General features: G+C 34.3%; 1 protein-coding gene across 2 annotated transcripts in view; it reads left to right on the top strand.

The window, feature by feature from the left end:
- Positions 1-7946: 7946 nt before the first annotated feature.
- LOC140749043 (uncharacterized) overlaps positions 7947-14998 on the top strand; it is a 181080-nt gene continuing 174028 nt past the window's right edge. The window contains exon 1 of one of the 2 annotated variants that reach the window (XM_073082054.1): positions 7947-7987. The gene's annotated coding sequence lies outside the window, so the exon portion shown is untranslated. The remainder of the gene's footprint in view (positions 7988-14998) is intronic. The other variant, XM_073082055.1, reaches the window with a different exon arrangement.

The following is a 14998-nucleotide window of genomic DNA, read 5'->3' as shown; positions in this document are numbered from 1 at the left end:
TACTTTTCCGAGGCGGTCCAGCTTAGTTCTCAGTGGTAGCGGCGCATCTGTGGCCGACCTCAGGTAGAAATATCTAGTCCTATCTTGGGTTGATTACAGATGTCCATGGGCGGCAGTAGCCATTTACCTGTACTGGACTGCACGGTCCTCTGCTACTCCTATATTATTAAAAAAAAGTTATAAATAGTTTAAACAAAATTATTTTATACAACGTATTTCATACAGTCGGTCCCACGACTACAAATGTGTTATGTACTTACCGTTTAGGCATATTAACATTGCAAATACTTGTAAAGTAGTCAATACAGACTACAGTTTGACAACACCTCTATTTATAGTATGGAAACGGATATCGCGGGATAAAGGACTTGTTGAATTAAGAACGAGTGGATATAATAAGCGAGGGAACTATAGCTAGGTACGTGACAATTTTTTTGTATCATGTGGTATTCGTCTGTTTATGCAAGGATAAAAGTTATAGAATTATTTAAGGGGCGTTTCCTGTATGTTTAATGTATTTATTAATGTTTTACTTTACTTTACTTTCGTACAATATAATCATAGGGCTAAAGCTACAGTGAATTTTCATAGTCATTAGTTCGTTAACGATTTTTAGATACGAGTAACAGATATGTATCATTTAAGATTTTTAACCGACTTCCCATATTTACAATTCGTGAAATATCGCAAATTTATTGATATTCTTATCATAGTCTATGCTCGTTTGGTATTAGCTTTCGTTAATAGCTCTCTATCAGGCACGCGGATGGAGAGAAAAGCGCTAATATTAGATACAATAGCATTTTTAACATTCATTACGAAACATTTGCTGAGCAAACGTCTTCATGGAAACCACAAACATGGAGACATGAGAGATGCGAGTTCGAATTGATTAAGACTAAACCAATAGGTATAACGTTTAAGTCTGGTGTTAGCGCAATATATTGATACGAGATATGTAAAGATGACTTTCATTAAAGTAAATGATGCATAATTGAAATGTCAAAATAAAATGTAAAATGTAATCGAATTTAATTTGTAATTTTAATGAAAAACAAATATTTTGTTATGATTTTATTATTTGCGATTAAAAATGCGTTGTTAAGATTAGGTTAGGTTAGGTTATTATTTTTAAAATATTGATCCACAATTTAATGTTAATGTCTTGTAGTAAGTACGAGTAAATATCGCAGAAGGTCAATAAGGCATTTAATTGGGAGAAAGGGAAGCAATTTTTTTGCGCTTGTTATTGTCTGTTTTATTTGCGCGGATTCTTCCTAGAATAAATATACTTACAACATATTCCATCACGCAGGCTGAATATTATGATTGGTAAATTTAAGTGATAAAAATGGGGGGCCAAGTTTTCTTCAGCTTCTTCTAGATAAAGGTCTGTGGTTTATTCACTGTTGAAAGAAGTAGTAGTTCATCTACAATTCGTAAAAATTGTCGAAAATCCACTTTGGGAACCCTGGTCTTTCGGAAGCTGATTCATTCCAGTGGCCGAAAATTACACCACAAAATACCCATGACATTATTAAATCGAAGGTTCATATCATGTTCCTAAGCTGAATTGATGTGACGCAGAATTCGAATCCTAGCGAGCATAACTCCGCAAGCATGTAATTTGTCGGGTGTCCAAAATCCTGACTAATTTTCCGTGTATCTGAGTGTCACAAGTCTACCAGGCTTTGTTCACAATCAGGGCTAGAGTAATCGAACAAAGCGCTCTAACCATTGTTAAATGACTCATTCATTGATATCTCAATAATTCAAAGGTTAACCAAACCGGTACATTATGTTTGTCTTGTCCGCCAATTTATTGCCCCGTGTCCAAATATGCTTGTCTGCAGAAAACATAAACACTGTCAGGGTATGATAAGTTTTTGACAGGGTGATATACGGCTTAAGCAGATTAGCTACTTTCAGAAACAGCGATTCGTTTTTTGGCGTTTCACCGATGCTGCTTTTGAAATCCTCTGGAGTTCAACTTCGTAGACACCGCTATATTACAGCCTAATAACAACAGTGTTAAGCGCTGCTGTGTTCTGATTTGAACGATGTAATAATGGAGACATTCATCCGCGACGCTCAATTTAGTCATGCATCTGTCAGCAGTAAGAAATCTTATCTTATCTGGGGTCGATTACAGATGTCCATGAGCGTCAGTAGCCTTACGTTTGGCAGCTTGCTGCATTTGGTTCCCATATTGGAAATGCACGTTGCTTGCTGCATCGCGCTTATCGCGTTGAATAGCTTGCATTTACTGTTTAAAAGTAGCTGCGACCAGCTTTGAAACGTGTGTATAGTGTAGCCTTTCATCGTTGAATCTAACTTCTGAAATACAAATAGTATAAAGTATATTCGTTTATTTGCATAGAATAAGTACTTAATCAGGTGCTACAGGTCCTCTTATTCTGTTAATAATGCGATAGCGAGCAAATTAAATATTGGTCATAGAAAAACAGGTCATAGAAAAGCAACTATCGTCACTGATGCTAAAAATCGCAAGTCTGCTTCGCCCTTTATTAAGAAAATTTCATTGTCGACTGATGTGATAGAGACCGGTACTTTTGACCGACAAAGGGTTACTTTGCATAATTTATGTTACGGGTTAAGTCTGACCTGCAATCGTTTCTCAATGGGATTAGTAGGAGAATTGCATTATCGTTTATCATTTCGGAGTCTATATTTACATTCGTTCGTCTTTGTTTTCATGGCTATGGACTCTATTTCTTTCGACTATAGATGTTAAGCTTATATCAATTGGTATAACCCGTATGATGCAGAGGGTTAGGACACCGACCTGATATGTCGAAGGTACCGAATTCGATCCCCGATTGGGTAAATTAATCTAAGCGTGTAACAAATTTGACTGGCGTATTGGACTATGTCTCCCTTACCACACCCTTCAAACCACACCAAAGCAGCGCTTAATACTACTGTTATTAGACAGAAGTAGGTATGCCGCCCGAGTCCAACCACAAAGGGTGCTTCAAGAGAGAAGAAGTTATAATTACTGTATTGAAAACACCTATTTAAATAAAAAAAAAATAGGACCAATCATTTCAACTGCACACTTACTATGAGTTTTTACGTTTTGATAAATGTGACTGTTTTAGTATTTTATTTACGTATTTGCCCATACAATTTCCAAGCAGCGCCCCTAGAGGATTGTATCAGAACTATAGTGTCAGTAACGTAACATTAAATGTCAAGATTGACAAAATGGTCCTTTATGTTTTGTCTCTCTTTTTTGCGAATATGTGAGGGAGACAAAGTTTATCGTCACTTGAGCACTTATTGTTACGTTTACTTAGTCTACTGAAACGGAACAGAATAATGAATTGAGTAAACGTAACGTAAAATTGTTGATGTTTTGAAAACTCATGGTAAGGGTACTGACACAGTATCTCGATAGGAAATCGAACTCGGAACACGGAGCCAGCCACTTGGAGGTCCGCGCACGTCGCACAACAATTTGCGAAACGCGCATAACTCGCTCCATCCCGTTGTAAAACACAAAACGACACGGAATGACAAATGGAAAAAGGAAAGGCTCCGTTTAAATCGCCATTTAATGTGCAATTTGTATGAGTGCCGCCTTTGAAATGAGCCAATATTGTGACGGCTTAAGGTGGGTGCAGACTGCGTAACATGCATGTAACACGCAGTGAAAGAATTTACCGACCACATTGTCGCAATGTATCATGCAATGTAACAGAATTCCCATAGTGTAGACGCCTTACGCGCACGAATCGTGCGAAAAGATAATTTCAACTCGTTTGGCAATTGTCATTTGTCGGTTTTTTCGGACATCATCAATCATCGTCGCTAATATTTGGTCGTCACGATTCATTCCTTTCGGTGTTCTCGACAGACTGAGTTGTGTTCGCGCGCACGCTGGAAACAGATGCGAATGGGTATAGACCGCGTAAAACTGCTAATCCGCTCTGAATATAGAAATAAATCGCGTCGCGATAGAATATTGTATGACTACCTGCTCGCAACAACTTCAAAGCTGACTAGTAGTTTGGCGCAGACCAGACATGCTCAAATGCTGCGTCCACACTTATGAAATGTTCCTTTCATGTTACATTGCGTGTTATGTTACAGCAGTCTGTACCCACCTTTAAACACAGTGCGTAGCGTTTGCCACTGCATGCAGTTGCAACAAATTGTCATTGGTCACCGATATCATTCGTATTCGGAATGTATAACGGCTTTCGAACATCGGTTTCCATTATTCGAAATGCAAAAACAAGTTTGCCGGACGGTGGTGGCGCCACGGTCGGTAATACGTTGCGTGACACTAGCGGGCATTCTTCGACGGAGCAACGTTCAATAATTGGCGAAGTGTGAGTCGAACTCGCATACGGACGGTTCCGTAGCTTTTTTATTAACTACCAAAATGAAGCAAATTTTCATTTGCTTAATATTAGTAGTTAATATCTTAGATAGATGTAAATGCAATGTGAAAATTTGAAATTTATACCTCTTACGGTTGAATTCAAAATGTAAAAACACCTCGAAAAATTGTGCTATATTTTTATAAGGCGACACTATTTATTTGTAACCTTTTATAATATTAGTATTTGTTTTTATAGCGACCATTGATATACATACTCTGTAAACATTTCATAGGGTCTGTATAAATTTCTATTAGGATATAAAAGATAGACTCGTGTGACAGACAGACAGCGGTGGCTTAGTAACAGGATTCCATTTTTACTTTTGGTTACGGAACCCTAAATTGGACTTAACGCTACGTTTTACGACATGATATAACAAACGACTCTATCCTTATGGTCAATAGGTATACGGTGATAAATATCATATTATTTCCTATATGTTTATTAGACAGGAGAAGCCTAGTACAGTCTAAGGATAGATTCCATCATGTGACTTTAACATTTACAAAAGCCTAACCAACCGTCAAATCTTTGATCAAAAAATGTATGAGTTGTAGCATTTAGAAGGTGGTAGAACCCTTTGTGGTTCGACTCCGGCGGCACCACCGCCACACCTATTTCTACCTAATAACAGCAGTGTTAGGCGCTGCTGTGTTCCGGTTTGAAGGGTGTGGTAAGGGAGACAGACTTTTCCGAGGCGTTCCAGCTTAGTTCTCAGGTGTAGCGGCGCATCTGTGGCCGACCTCAGGTGGGAATATCTAATCCTATCTGGGGTTGATTACAGATGTCCATGGGCGGCAGTAGCCACTTATCATCAGGTGGACTGCATGCTCGTCTGCTACTCTTATATTATAAAAAAAAAAAAAATTAGTTGAGGTTGGCAATTACGTCATACTAACACATAACATTAACCGCTCCATTTCGAGTTAAAGTTATTGTATTTGTCATCTGCTGTATCTGTCAACGTCGACTAAAAGTTTTTGTGAAAGTGACATAAATGACAAATAAATTGGTGCACCAGCAGTAACAACAGCAGCGGCCGAGTTTCTTAACGACTAGGCTTAGTGGTTAAGAAAGTGAGTCGCTTCATTGAGGGGACCGAGGTTCAAATCCCTCTGATTTTTCAAAATTATGTGCGTATTTAATAATTAATTATCACTTGCTTAAACGGTGAAGGAAAACATAGTGAGGAAACCTGCATACCTGAGAGATTTATAGAAAAAAATCTCAAAGGTATGTGAAGTCTACCAATACACACTTGGTTAGCGCGGTAGACTAAGGCCTAATCCTTCTCATTCTGAGAGGGACCGGGAGAGGGTTGATGATGATGATGATGAAATTGGTGCAACACAGAATGGTCACATTCCACCGCTACCGTCACAGTTATTGTCATATTTAATATTATCGCAAGCTTTAAACGGGCTTTCAAGTTTCGATGCAACCCACCCTAAGTAAGGTACGCTCTATTAGGCGGCCCCTAGCCCTACAATAACATTATACAAAACTTTTTATTGTACAATGATGTTTTCGTGTTCAGTCAGAAAATAGTATTGATTGAGAATAGTAAAAATATTGTGGAATACTGACCCTACACGATGCAATAGATAAATATGGTGCAATAAAAATAAACTTGCTCAAGTTTTAGAAATTATCAATATTAACCCTGAATGGAATGAATAATATTGCACAATTAGCAATATTGCACAATATAATTGACCGTTTAGGAGGCCTCTAAGTAAGGTACGGTCTATTACGAGTTTCATTGAGTGTATGCGCACGTGTTGTTTTTGTTTGAGCTTGAATAGCTGGCTAGTCGTATAAATCTTTAAAAGCTTCCTTATTAGTGGCAGCGGTTGTCAGTTATACTTGCTGTGTAACTTGCTGTGAGCTATTAGTTAAGTTCTAGTCTAGTCTTTAGGCTTCGGTTACTAGTATGAGGAGTTTTTAGAACTTATAACTTATATTACAAAGGTTTAAGCTAATTTTACCGAAATTAATAAACTTAAGATAATTCGATAGCTATTATAAGAGGAAATACATAAATAGCATTGTTATTATGTATATAAGTGTTGTATATAAGTTTAAATACGTGAGACAATATCTGACAATTTAGACTATTTCTAAAAAGAAACTATCAGTGTTAAAAACTTTGATGAATTTAAATTAATATACACTCAGACGTAGATGTTTTCTTTCAAAAGCTTAAAATCCTATTCTTAAGCACATTAAATCCATGTTTCATGTTTTTGAAAAAGTAGATAATATTTTTATTAGACTTATTGAAATAAAATTTCGTATAAGTCTTTAAAAGCTTCCTTATTAGTGGCAGCGGTTGTCAGTTATACTTGCAACGTAGGTATTAGTCAGGTTCTAGTCTGGTCTGTAGGCTTCGGTTAGCGACAAAATCTGGTTGAAATGTTAAGTTTAGAGCAACGTATTTATATTAAGAAAGTTAGAGTTGATTTTAAAGTTGTAGAGCTTAAGTAATCGCTAATATAGCTTTGATAGACATGGATATAATATACATAGTTGACATTAATACTACAAGTATGTACCTACATATTGTTTATACGTAAAAAGAAATAAAATTTGGACTTAAAACAATCTGAATAAAACTATTAATGTTAACAACCTAAATTAATTAGATTAATACCCACAAATTACGTGTGTTTTCTTTTAAACGCTTGAAAAATCTTAAGCACATTAAGATCTATATTATTTATTAAATATTACAAATGTCTTTGAAAATATAGATAACATTTTTATTATACGTATTTAATGTAATTGTATTATAATAGGTTTAATTTGATTTTAAAACCCACCTCTAGAATCCGAAAGGTATCGCCAGACGACAGAATGTATTAAACTATTAAACAGAATAGAATTCGCTTCACCAACAATACCATTCATCCATCGATAGCGAACACGTGCTCGAAATAAAGAACTATGCCAATTGTATGCTGGATAATACTAAAAATTCCATGTTTAAATTACTAAAAGAATTCCTTCCACGCAATCGTCATAAAGCAAGCAGGCGTCGGTGCGGCGTCGGCTACCGACCACCGCGTGCGTGTACGATCAGCACATACACTTCTGACAGCTTTATGTGATGTAGTTACACTCCGCTGGCTGAATTTCGAATGATTGTATGAATAGTGATAATTGTCTTGCAATTTTACTAAGATAATCCGTAGCATGTTCATTTAATCCCTTAATGATCATTAGAATCAAAACTACAAATTACAAATTATTTCCCAAAAATATTAATTTCGTCTTCGTCGCCAATATTTCGTAAATATCTTTAAATACTCTTATTAATAAAATGAAACGGTTTAAGTCACGCGTATTTTTAAAGTTTATTTTTAATTCATGTGAAAAATATTGAGTTCTTTCTTTTAATCTTAACAATGGCAGTGGGCTCGTTCATATTGATTATTTTATTTTATATATTTATTTTAGCTTAATTTTCTTTTGTTTCTATTTTAGATCTTTCTAGAATTGTATTCTATTCTAATAGTAAATTGCTTTACCTTGTTGCAGACCCACACAAGCTGAAATGAAGGAGAGGATATTTTGTAAGTTACAATTAATAGAATAATGATACGGGAAGCTTGAATTGAAACATATTTTCGAACATAAGACAGTGGAAAAACATAAGTGCATATGTTTTTCCTGTTGAAAGGGTTAACGCACGTACGCGTGTCAGATCCATGCATGCGTGCAATTCCCTAACTTATTTACACTAAGATAAGTGATATTAAAGTACCCAAGGGCACGACATAAGCAGAAAAGTAGGAACGATAAACTGCTAAAGCTTCCTTCGTTGGCAGTTTTCGTGTGGTACTCAAATCTGACTTGAGTGAGATTAAAATAAAAGATATAAAAAAATGAAGTAGGATATGAACTTTATTTTTTTTTATCAATACAGCTTCTTACTTATATATTTCTATTAAAAATACAGAAATCATGAATGCTTACATCGCGTTCATTCTCTTCGAAATTCATTCACAAATACAGGTCTGTGATTCATTCCTTGATTTTACACTTATGTCATTTTATGAATACATATTTTACAATCGCATAGTAATTTATATAATATATTACAAGAAGGTTCCAGGGATAAGTCAGTTAATGTGAGAAGCGGTGGGTGGGTGTCATATACTCGTACTTTTTACGATAGTGTAAAGTTTTAGCGCAATTTTAATATACGGCCGACTTAGTCAGGGGCCATAGACTATAATGACTTATAAATAAATCGTTTTTACACTGAAACCTTCAATGAGTAGGGATGTGACGTGTTTAACAAATGTATTTATAAAGAATCGAAGTTTCTTTTTTACATAAATCTATTGGTAATAAATATATTAGAAATATTTTAAACTGAATTTAAATTATTTTAGATTGTTTATTTTTTTAGAATAATAACGTTCGTATCGATATGTCTGCCTAATTAATATAATTATTAATTAGGGATCTTATTTCTAAGGATTCCTATAGGCTACGAGGAGGGTTACGGGCCGCGCTGTATTGGTCGCTTATTTAAAAATCGATTATTAAAAATAATTTTTTCCCATCCCTAACAATAAGTAATATTTTTACCCACTAATGAACCACCTGTCTCCTAACACTTGTGACAAACTGCTTTCTTTGATGTCCGCTTCTAAGTTCATTTACACCTTTCTTCGTCGGAAAAGAGTTCATTTTCATATTGTTTTGTACCAAATGTTTTTCATTATGGAGAGTTTTAAAACAATAAATCTAATGCTACTTAATTTGGTTTAAATAATAGTCCGGAAACTATGCCTATTAACCCACTTGTCTAGTTATTTTAATGGTTTTTGTGAAATTGAATATTGTTCAAATGTCTACAAATTCAAATTTATTAACAAAATTTTACACGGTAAGGAGATAAATGAGACTTCTAATTATTTTTTTCAGGTGATAATAAGATTGAATAGATATATGGACGAACACACGCTTTGATCTTTACACTATTTGAAATTTGTAATATTTGATCTTAATGAACAGAAATTTAAAGTTTGCTCACTGTAAATTTAAAGCTTGCTGACTATAAGTTCGCTTACCAGTCATCCTAATCTTATCATAATGTGATGTGTAAATTTTTATTTAAGTGAAAAAGTAACGTATCGTTAAAAAAGGTACTTAATACCTAATCTAGATAAAATTAAAAGTATCAAATATGTCTCAATAAAAAAAATATTTAATTCAATTTAATATATGCTTACTTACATTTGAAAATATAGTCATTATTTAAATCGATTATACATTATGATTAGAAATAAAGTTATTGTTTAAGTCTTAATAGGGCACATGGAATAGTTCTTCAAAATAGTAGTTTGATAATGACATAATAATAAAAATATTTGTTTTGAAGTAACTTTCCTCTTTTATTTAAACGTTTTGCTCACAGATCCAAATTTATTTTAAAATCGCTTACCTAGAGACACACAAGTTAATTAAAATCTATTAAAATATCATCGGACCGTTCTAGAACTATTAATTCCGCATTAAAATCCAAATTAGCAACAGAATGGGAGTGGGAATGATTTCAGCGCCTCATCGACTCTGAGTTATAACGGCTAAGTATTTCAATAGGATGAATATGTTTTAAAGTTTCAATGGATAAAAATCCTGTTTAATAAGAATTGAGTTGACTGTCAGAGACAGAATGAGAGCAAGATGGAATTACGAAAAGTTCCCATTTTCTAGCTAGTAAATATTGTACAATAATCGATTGAATCAAATAAAAGGATAGGAAATAATATGAGAAGATTAAAAATTCATTCAGCTGGTGTTAAAACTTACTTTGCTAGTCATCAATATATGAAACAATCTGTACTAGTATACAATAAAGTGAACAATATATTAAACATTATTGCTATGAGTAAACGGAACATCAAGAAAACTAAGGTTGATTGGCTAACTAAACTTGACTATAGTGGTCTAAGATCCGAAGCTAAATCGAACTGGACCGAGCTGATAATAGAATGAAACTCATTTTATAATGAAATTAGTACATTGGGTAATACATTAAAAATGGGTTTGCTAAAAAAATCCTGGACAGGATAATTTTAATTATTTTTTGAAAAATTAAAATTTAATTGAAAATTAAATTTTGCAACATCAAGATAATAAGAAAATTCTATTCTGAGTGAATGTTAAAAACATACAGAATGTGCAGGCTTTGGGTTGCCTATTATTTACGTGGACGAACTACTCGGTTGTCAGGTATAAACAGGTATTTCGCTGGCAACTACTTTCACTCATGATGATAATAGATAAAATTTTATATCAGTAGAAGCGCTGTTTTATTGTGAACACGTTGATATAGGGTTGTCTGCAAAATGAAAATTGTTTTTTCAAAAAATAATTAAAATTATCCTGTCCAGGATTTTTTTAGCAAACCCATTTTTAATGTATTACCCAATGTACTAATTTCGTTATAAAATGAGTTTCATTCTATTATCAGCTCGGTCCAGTTCGATTTAGCTTCGGATCTTCTACTATAGTGAAATTGAAGCCATGATAATGTGATCTCATGATTAGTCACGTATATGCAAACTAAATTACACACACACGCATACACACACATTCACACACGCACGCACACCAACAAACACACACACACACACACACATTCACACACACACATTTGCACAAACACACACGTACATACACATACGCGTATTATTAGAAATGTTAATGTAAAATTTAGTATAATAACTAAAAGTAATATTCTGTTTATAAAAGCAAATTGTAATAGTATGTAAGATAAGGAAGAGCGGGGCATCCTGGCACAGGTATTATATTTACTTAAAAGGATGCTCCAACACCAACTCATAAGTATGTACACAATTTGTTAACGTAATAAAGTATTATGAATTTTTTAATTTTTGAACATATGGTATTTTTTACGATACTAATTTTGGGAAAAGATGGAACGTCTTTTATGGTTATCGAAAAAACTACAAATTAGGAATAACATTTGTGTGTGAAGTTGCATTTTTCATCTAGAAACAGTCTAAAGTCCTTTAGTTATTAATTATATTATTATATCTAACCTAGTCACTAACAACCCAGGTAAATGGGATTTACTACTATAAAACCTCTTTTAATTGAGAGATAATTGCAGCTTATAAGTGTTTTAGTTAAAATAAATTAACCATCGCTTCCTTAAACGGTGAAGGAAAACATCGTGAGGAAACCTGCATACCAGAGAGATTTATAAAAAAAAAAGCCTCAAAGCTATATGAAGTCTACCAATTCGCTCTTGGCCAGCGCGGTGGACTATGGCCTAATCTTTTCATTCTGAGAGGAGACCCGTGCCCAGAAGTGGGAAAATAATGAGTTGATGATGAAGTGTTTTAGGAGGACGGATGAATAGAAGGAATGGAATGAATGATCAATTCTTAGTCTTAATAATAAGTTTCTTCTTTGTCCTGTTTTTTTGCACCGACCACGTCGTCCCCTTACCAAATTCCAAAAGAATTTCTAACGCACGGTAACGGACTTATAAAGCTGTCTGAAAGCGAATTTCTAAAATATTTTGAACTTGGGTCGAGTGTTGACAAGGTTTTTAAATTAAGGATTTTATACCGGAAGTATTAAAGGTGTAGATTGTTTAAAGTTGTGGCTTATTTTTAACCGACTACAAAAAAGAGGTAGTTATCAATTCGGCCGGTATCTTTTTTTTATGTATGCACATGAATTACTCCGCCGTTAGTGGACCGATTTTAATAATTCTTTTTTTATTGTATATAGACAAGCTGGAAGTTGGTCCCATTTAAATATGGTTAGGATCCATCGATGGGTTCTGAAGAAAATGAGGGGAACTCATCCACCCATGTAAATATAACAGCCATAACTTCGCCGTTTATGAACCTATTTTAATGCCTTTAATTTCGTGTGTGTACAATTGCTACAAGTTGGTCCGTGAGTGTATTCGATATTCGCCACGATGCTCGCTCTTGTTCCGTGGAATGTAGGTTTTTAAGCACGAATGGATGAATTTATTTATGCGTTTTTACTCGCGCGCGGCATTTACGGACTCGTCATTGTTCGTCAAGTTATTCGGAGGATTGTTTGGAAGTATGGTTTATTTAACGCAATAGAATCAAATGAGGATACAGTTATGATAGAGTTGAGTCATATATAACTGCTGCAAAAAAATATTGATTGTCTATAAATTTTTATTTTAAAGTAAAAAATGTTATAAAAATGTGTTAAGTATTATGATAATGAGAAATTAGAATCTGCTTTAATAACCTCTCAATCCCGTAATTAATAAATACTTAAATAATCAATCTACATATTTTTTGTCATAATTGCCGAATATGGATATTTTGTAACCAAAACGGATAGGTTGATTATTAACGGTCACAAGCTGATCTACGTCATTCAAATTCAAAATCACTTAATATTATTACCAAAGAGGTGTCTACTTAATTACATTAAATTATTTATACAAGATAATACTGAAATACTCATGATATTGATTATGTAAAAGGGCCGAATACCTTCATTTACTCTAAAGAGCCGGTTTTTTAACTTTACTATTTTATCTCGTTCGATATCACATTAAAAGTGATAAGAAATTGATGATCAGATTATCATTTAACCTACTGACTGTGTTTGTAATTTGAAATTTAATGATATGTCTATTTTGTATAAGCCGATGGAGACATTTACAAATTGTTAGTTACAATATTTTTAGTTGTTCTGAATTGTAACATAACCAATTTATTTATAGTCTTGTGCTTGTGACGTGGTTGGCTAGTTTTGATAGGGGAATATTTTAGTTTCGTAGTACCGTTTGTTTTTCTCGAGGATTATAACTTTCTTCATATAAATTTTCATCAAAATCGATTTCGCAGTTTAGTCGTGAAAGCGTACCAAAATACATATTTATAGACAACGCCCAGTGTGATCTAGTAAATCGGTAATCGAAAATACCGATGGTAAACCCATTCAATAAATTTGGACACTGGATGAGACATCTAAACTTCACTTTTCACATTTCTTATTTTATAAAATTGAAGCAGTAAATGAGCTTCAATCAACTCCTCAAAATATTTCTACCTGAAGCCGATCATAGATTTGTTGCCATTCCTGGTGGATCGATCGCCTCATGCGTAAGTCAGCTGACTAGACACTCGAAAGCATTAGTACCTCCACAGTCAAACCATATTGGTCCCGCCTTTCAATTATCCCATCGCTTTCATAGCTTATCCACCAGCAATGAGACAGGTCATTCGGAAAGCACTGCCCCCATAAACCTGCGAACATACAGATGTTCTTACACCCGTATCCTTCGCCCACCACAAACTATTATTCTGACTATCCACTTACCTATCAAAATGGTCACAAGTGGAATAAATATCTATTCCTAATGCCTGGAGTAATGTTTCTTGATCGCCATGATTGTAATTCAGAAAAGTTATAATAATTTAGAGATTAGTTGACTATCTATTCAAAAGGATTGTGTTACGTATCATAGTCTAGAGTTGGATGGATAAGTGCTAGTGGCTAAATTTTATGTACCTTTCCGTACTTTGCAAGGCACGTATGGGGGTTAGTCTTTATTGCTATCATTTCATAGTAGAAGTTATCTTGGGTTAACCCTGAACAAAAATTAAAGTTCAATATTTAAATGTTTCGTATCGGTTGACGACAATTGCATGACGATGATATCTGATGTCTGTAAGAGCAATCACGGTACTTGACCAATGTGTTGTACTATGACATCAAAGGACAATCCAGCAGTGAAACATGAAAAACAAAATAAAAATTTATTTTATTTAGGGTAACCGATATAACTGCCCTTAAATTAACCACCCATTACTGAAATTCGATACCAAGCCCAAATTGGTGTAATTTTCAAAGCTTTACCAATAAACTTTCAATATTCCGTAAAAGATGACGACTTTGATCGATAACCCCGAATCAAGGGTATGTTTAAACAATTTGGCAAAACTGCAAAAACAAAAGAGTAACAGTTAACAAACATCGATACGGACGGTAACATCGTAAATTCGAGAGAATAATTCACCGATTGAGATATCAGTATTTTTGGGATTTTTAGGTACCATTTATGCAATTTCAACTTTAGCTCTAACGGGCCTAAAATCGTTATGGTGTGCATTTGTATTCCTGTATTCGTCCTTTTCAACGCCTTTAGCATTCATCTCTGTTTCAATATCCTTGCCTTTACAAACAAAACGAAACTCATTTCCATTTTGCATAAGCTCATTTTGGATCAGCGTTGGTTATTCAAATTTAGTCCTGGATGTTTCAGGGCGGTCTCACACGTCGTGATCGGCATGGAACTCGGTAATCATAAATTGAGGGTCCAATAGTTAGTTTGCATAGCCCCGGGCTAATGAGGAGTGAATGAACTCTTCGAACTGATTCCTTAAACGTTTTTTTCTTTTGCGATTCCACGCATCCTCGCTTTCTTTTGAAGTTTAAAAGCGAATATTTAATTTAGATGATTTACACCCGGCACTCTCGAGTCGGGATGAAGTTGGCACGTGTTTTAATAAGATCTAATTGATAGGTGTCATTTT

Source organism: Epargyreus clarus, unplaced genomic scaffold, assembly GCF_041222505.1.
Source record: "Epargyreus clarus isolate Ecla_fem2 unplaced genomic scaffold, WU_Ecla_fem_2.2 ptg000017l, whole genome shotgun sequence".
Taxonomy (NCBI): Eukaryota; Metazoa; Arthropoda; class Insecta; order Lepidoptera; family Hesperiidae; genus Epargyreus; species Epargyreus clarus.
Note: the sequence above shows the minus strand (reverse complement) of the source record. Positions and strands in the feature narration are given on the sequence as shown.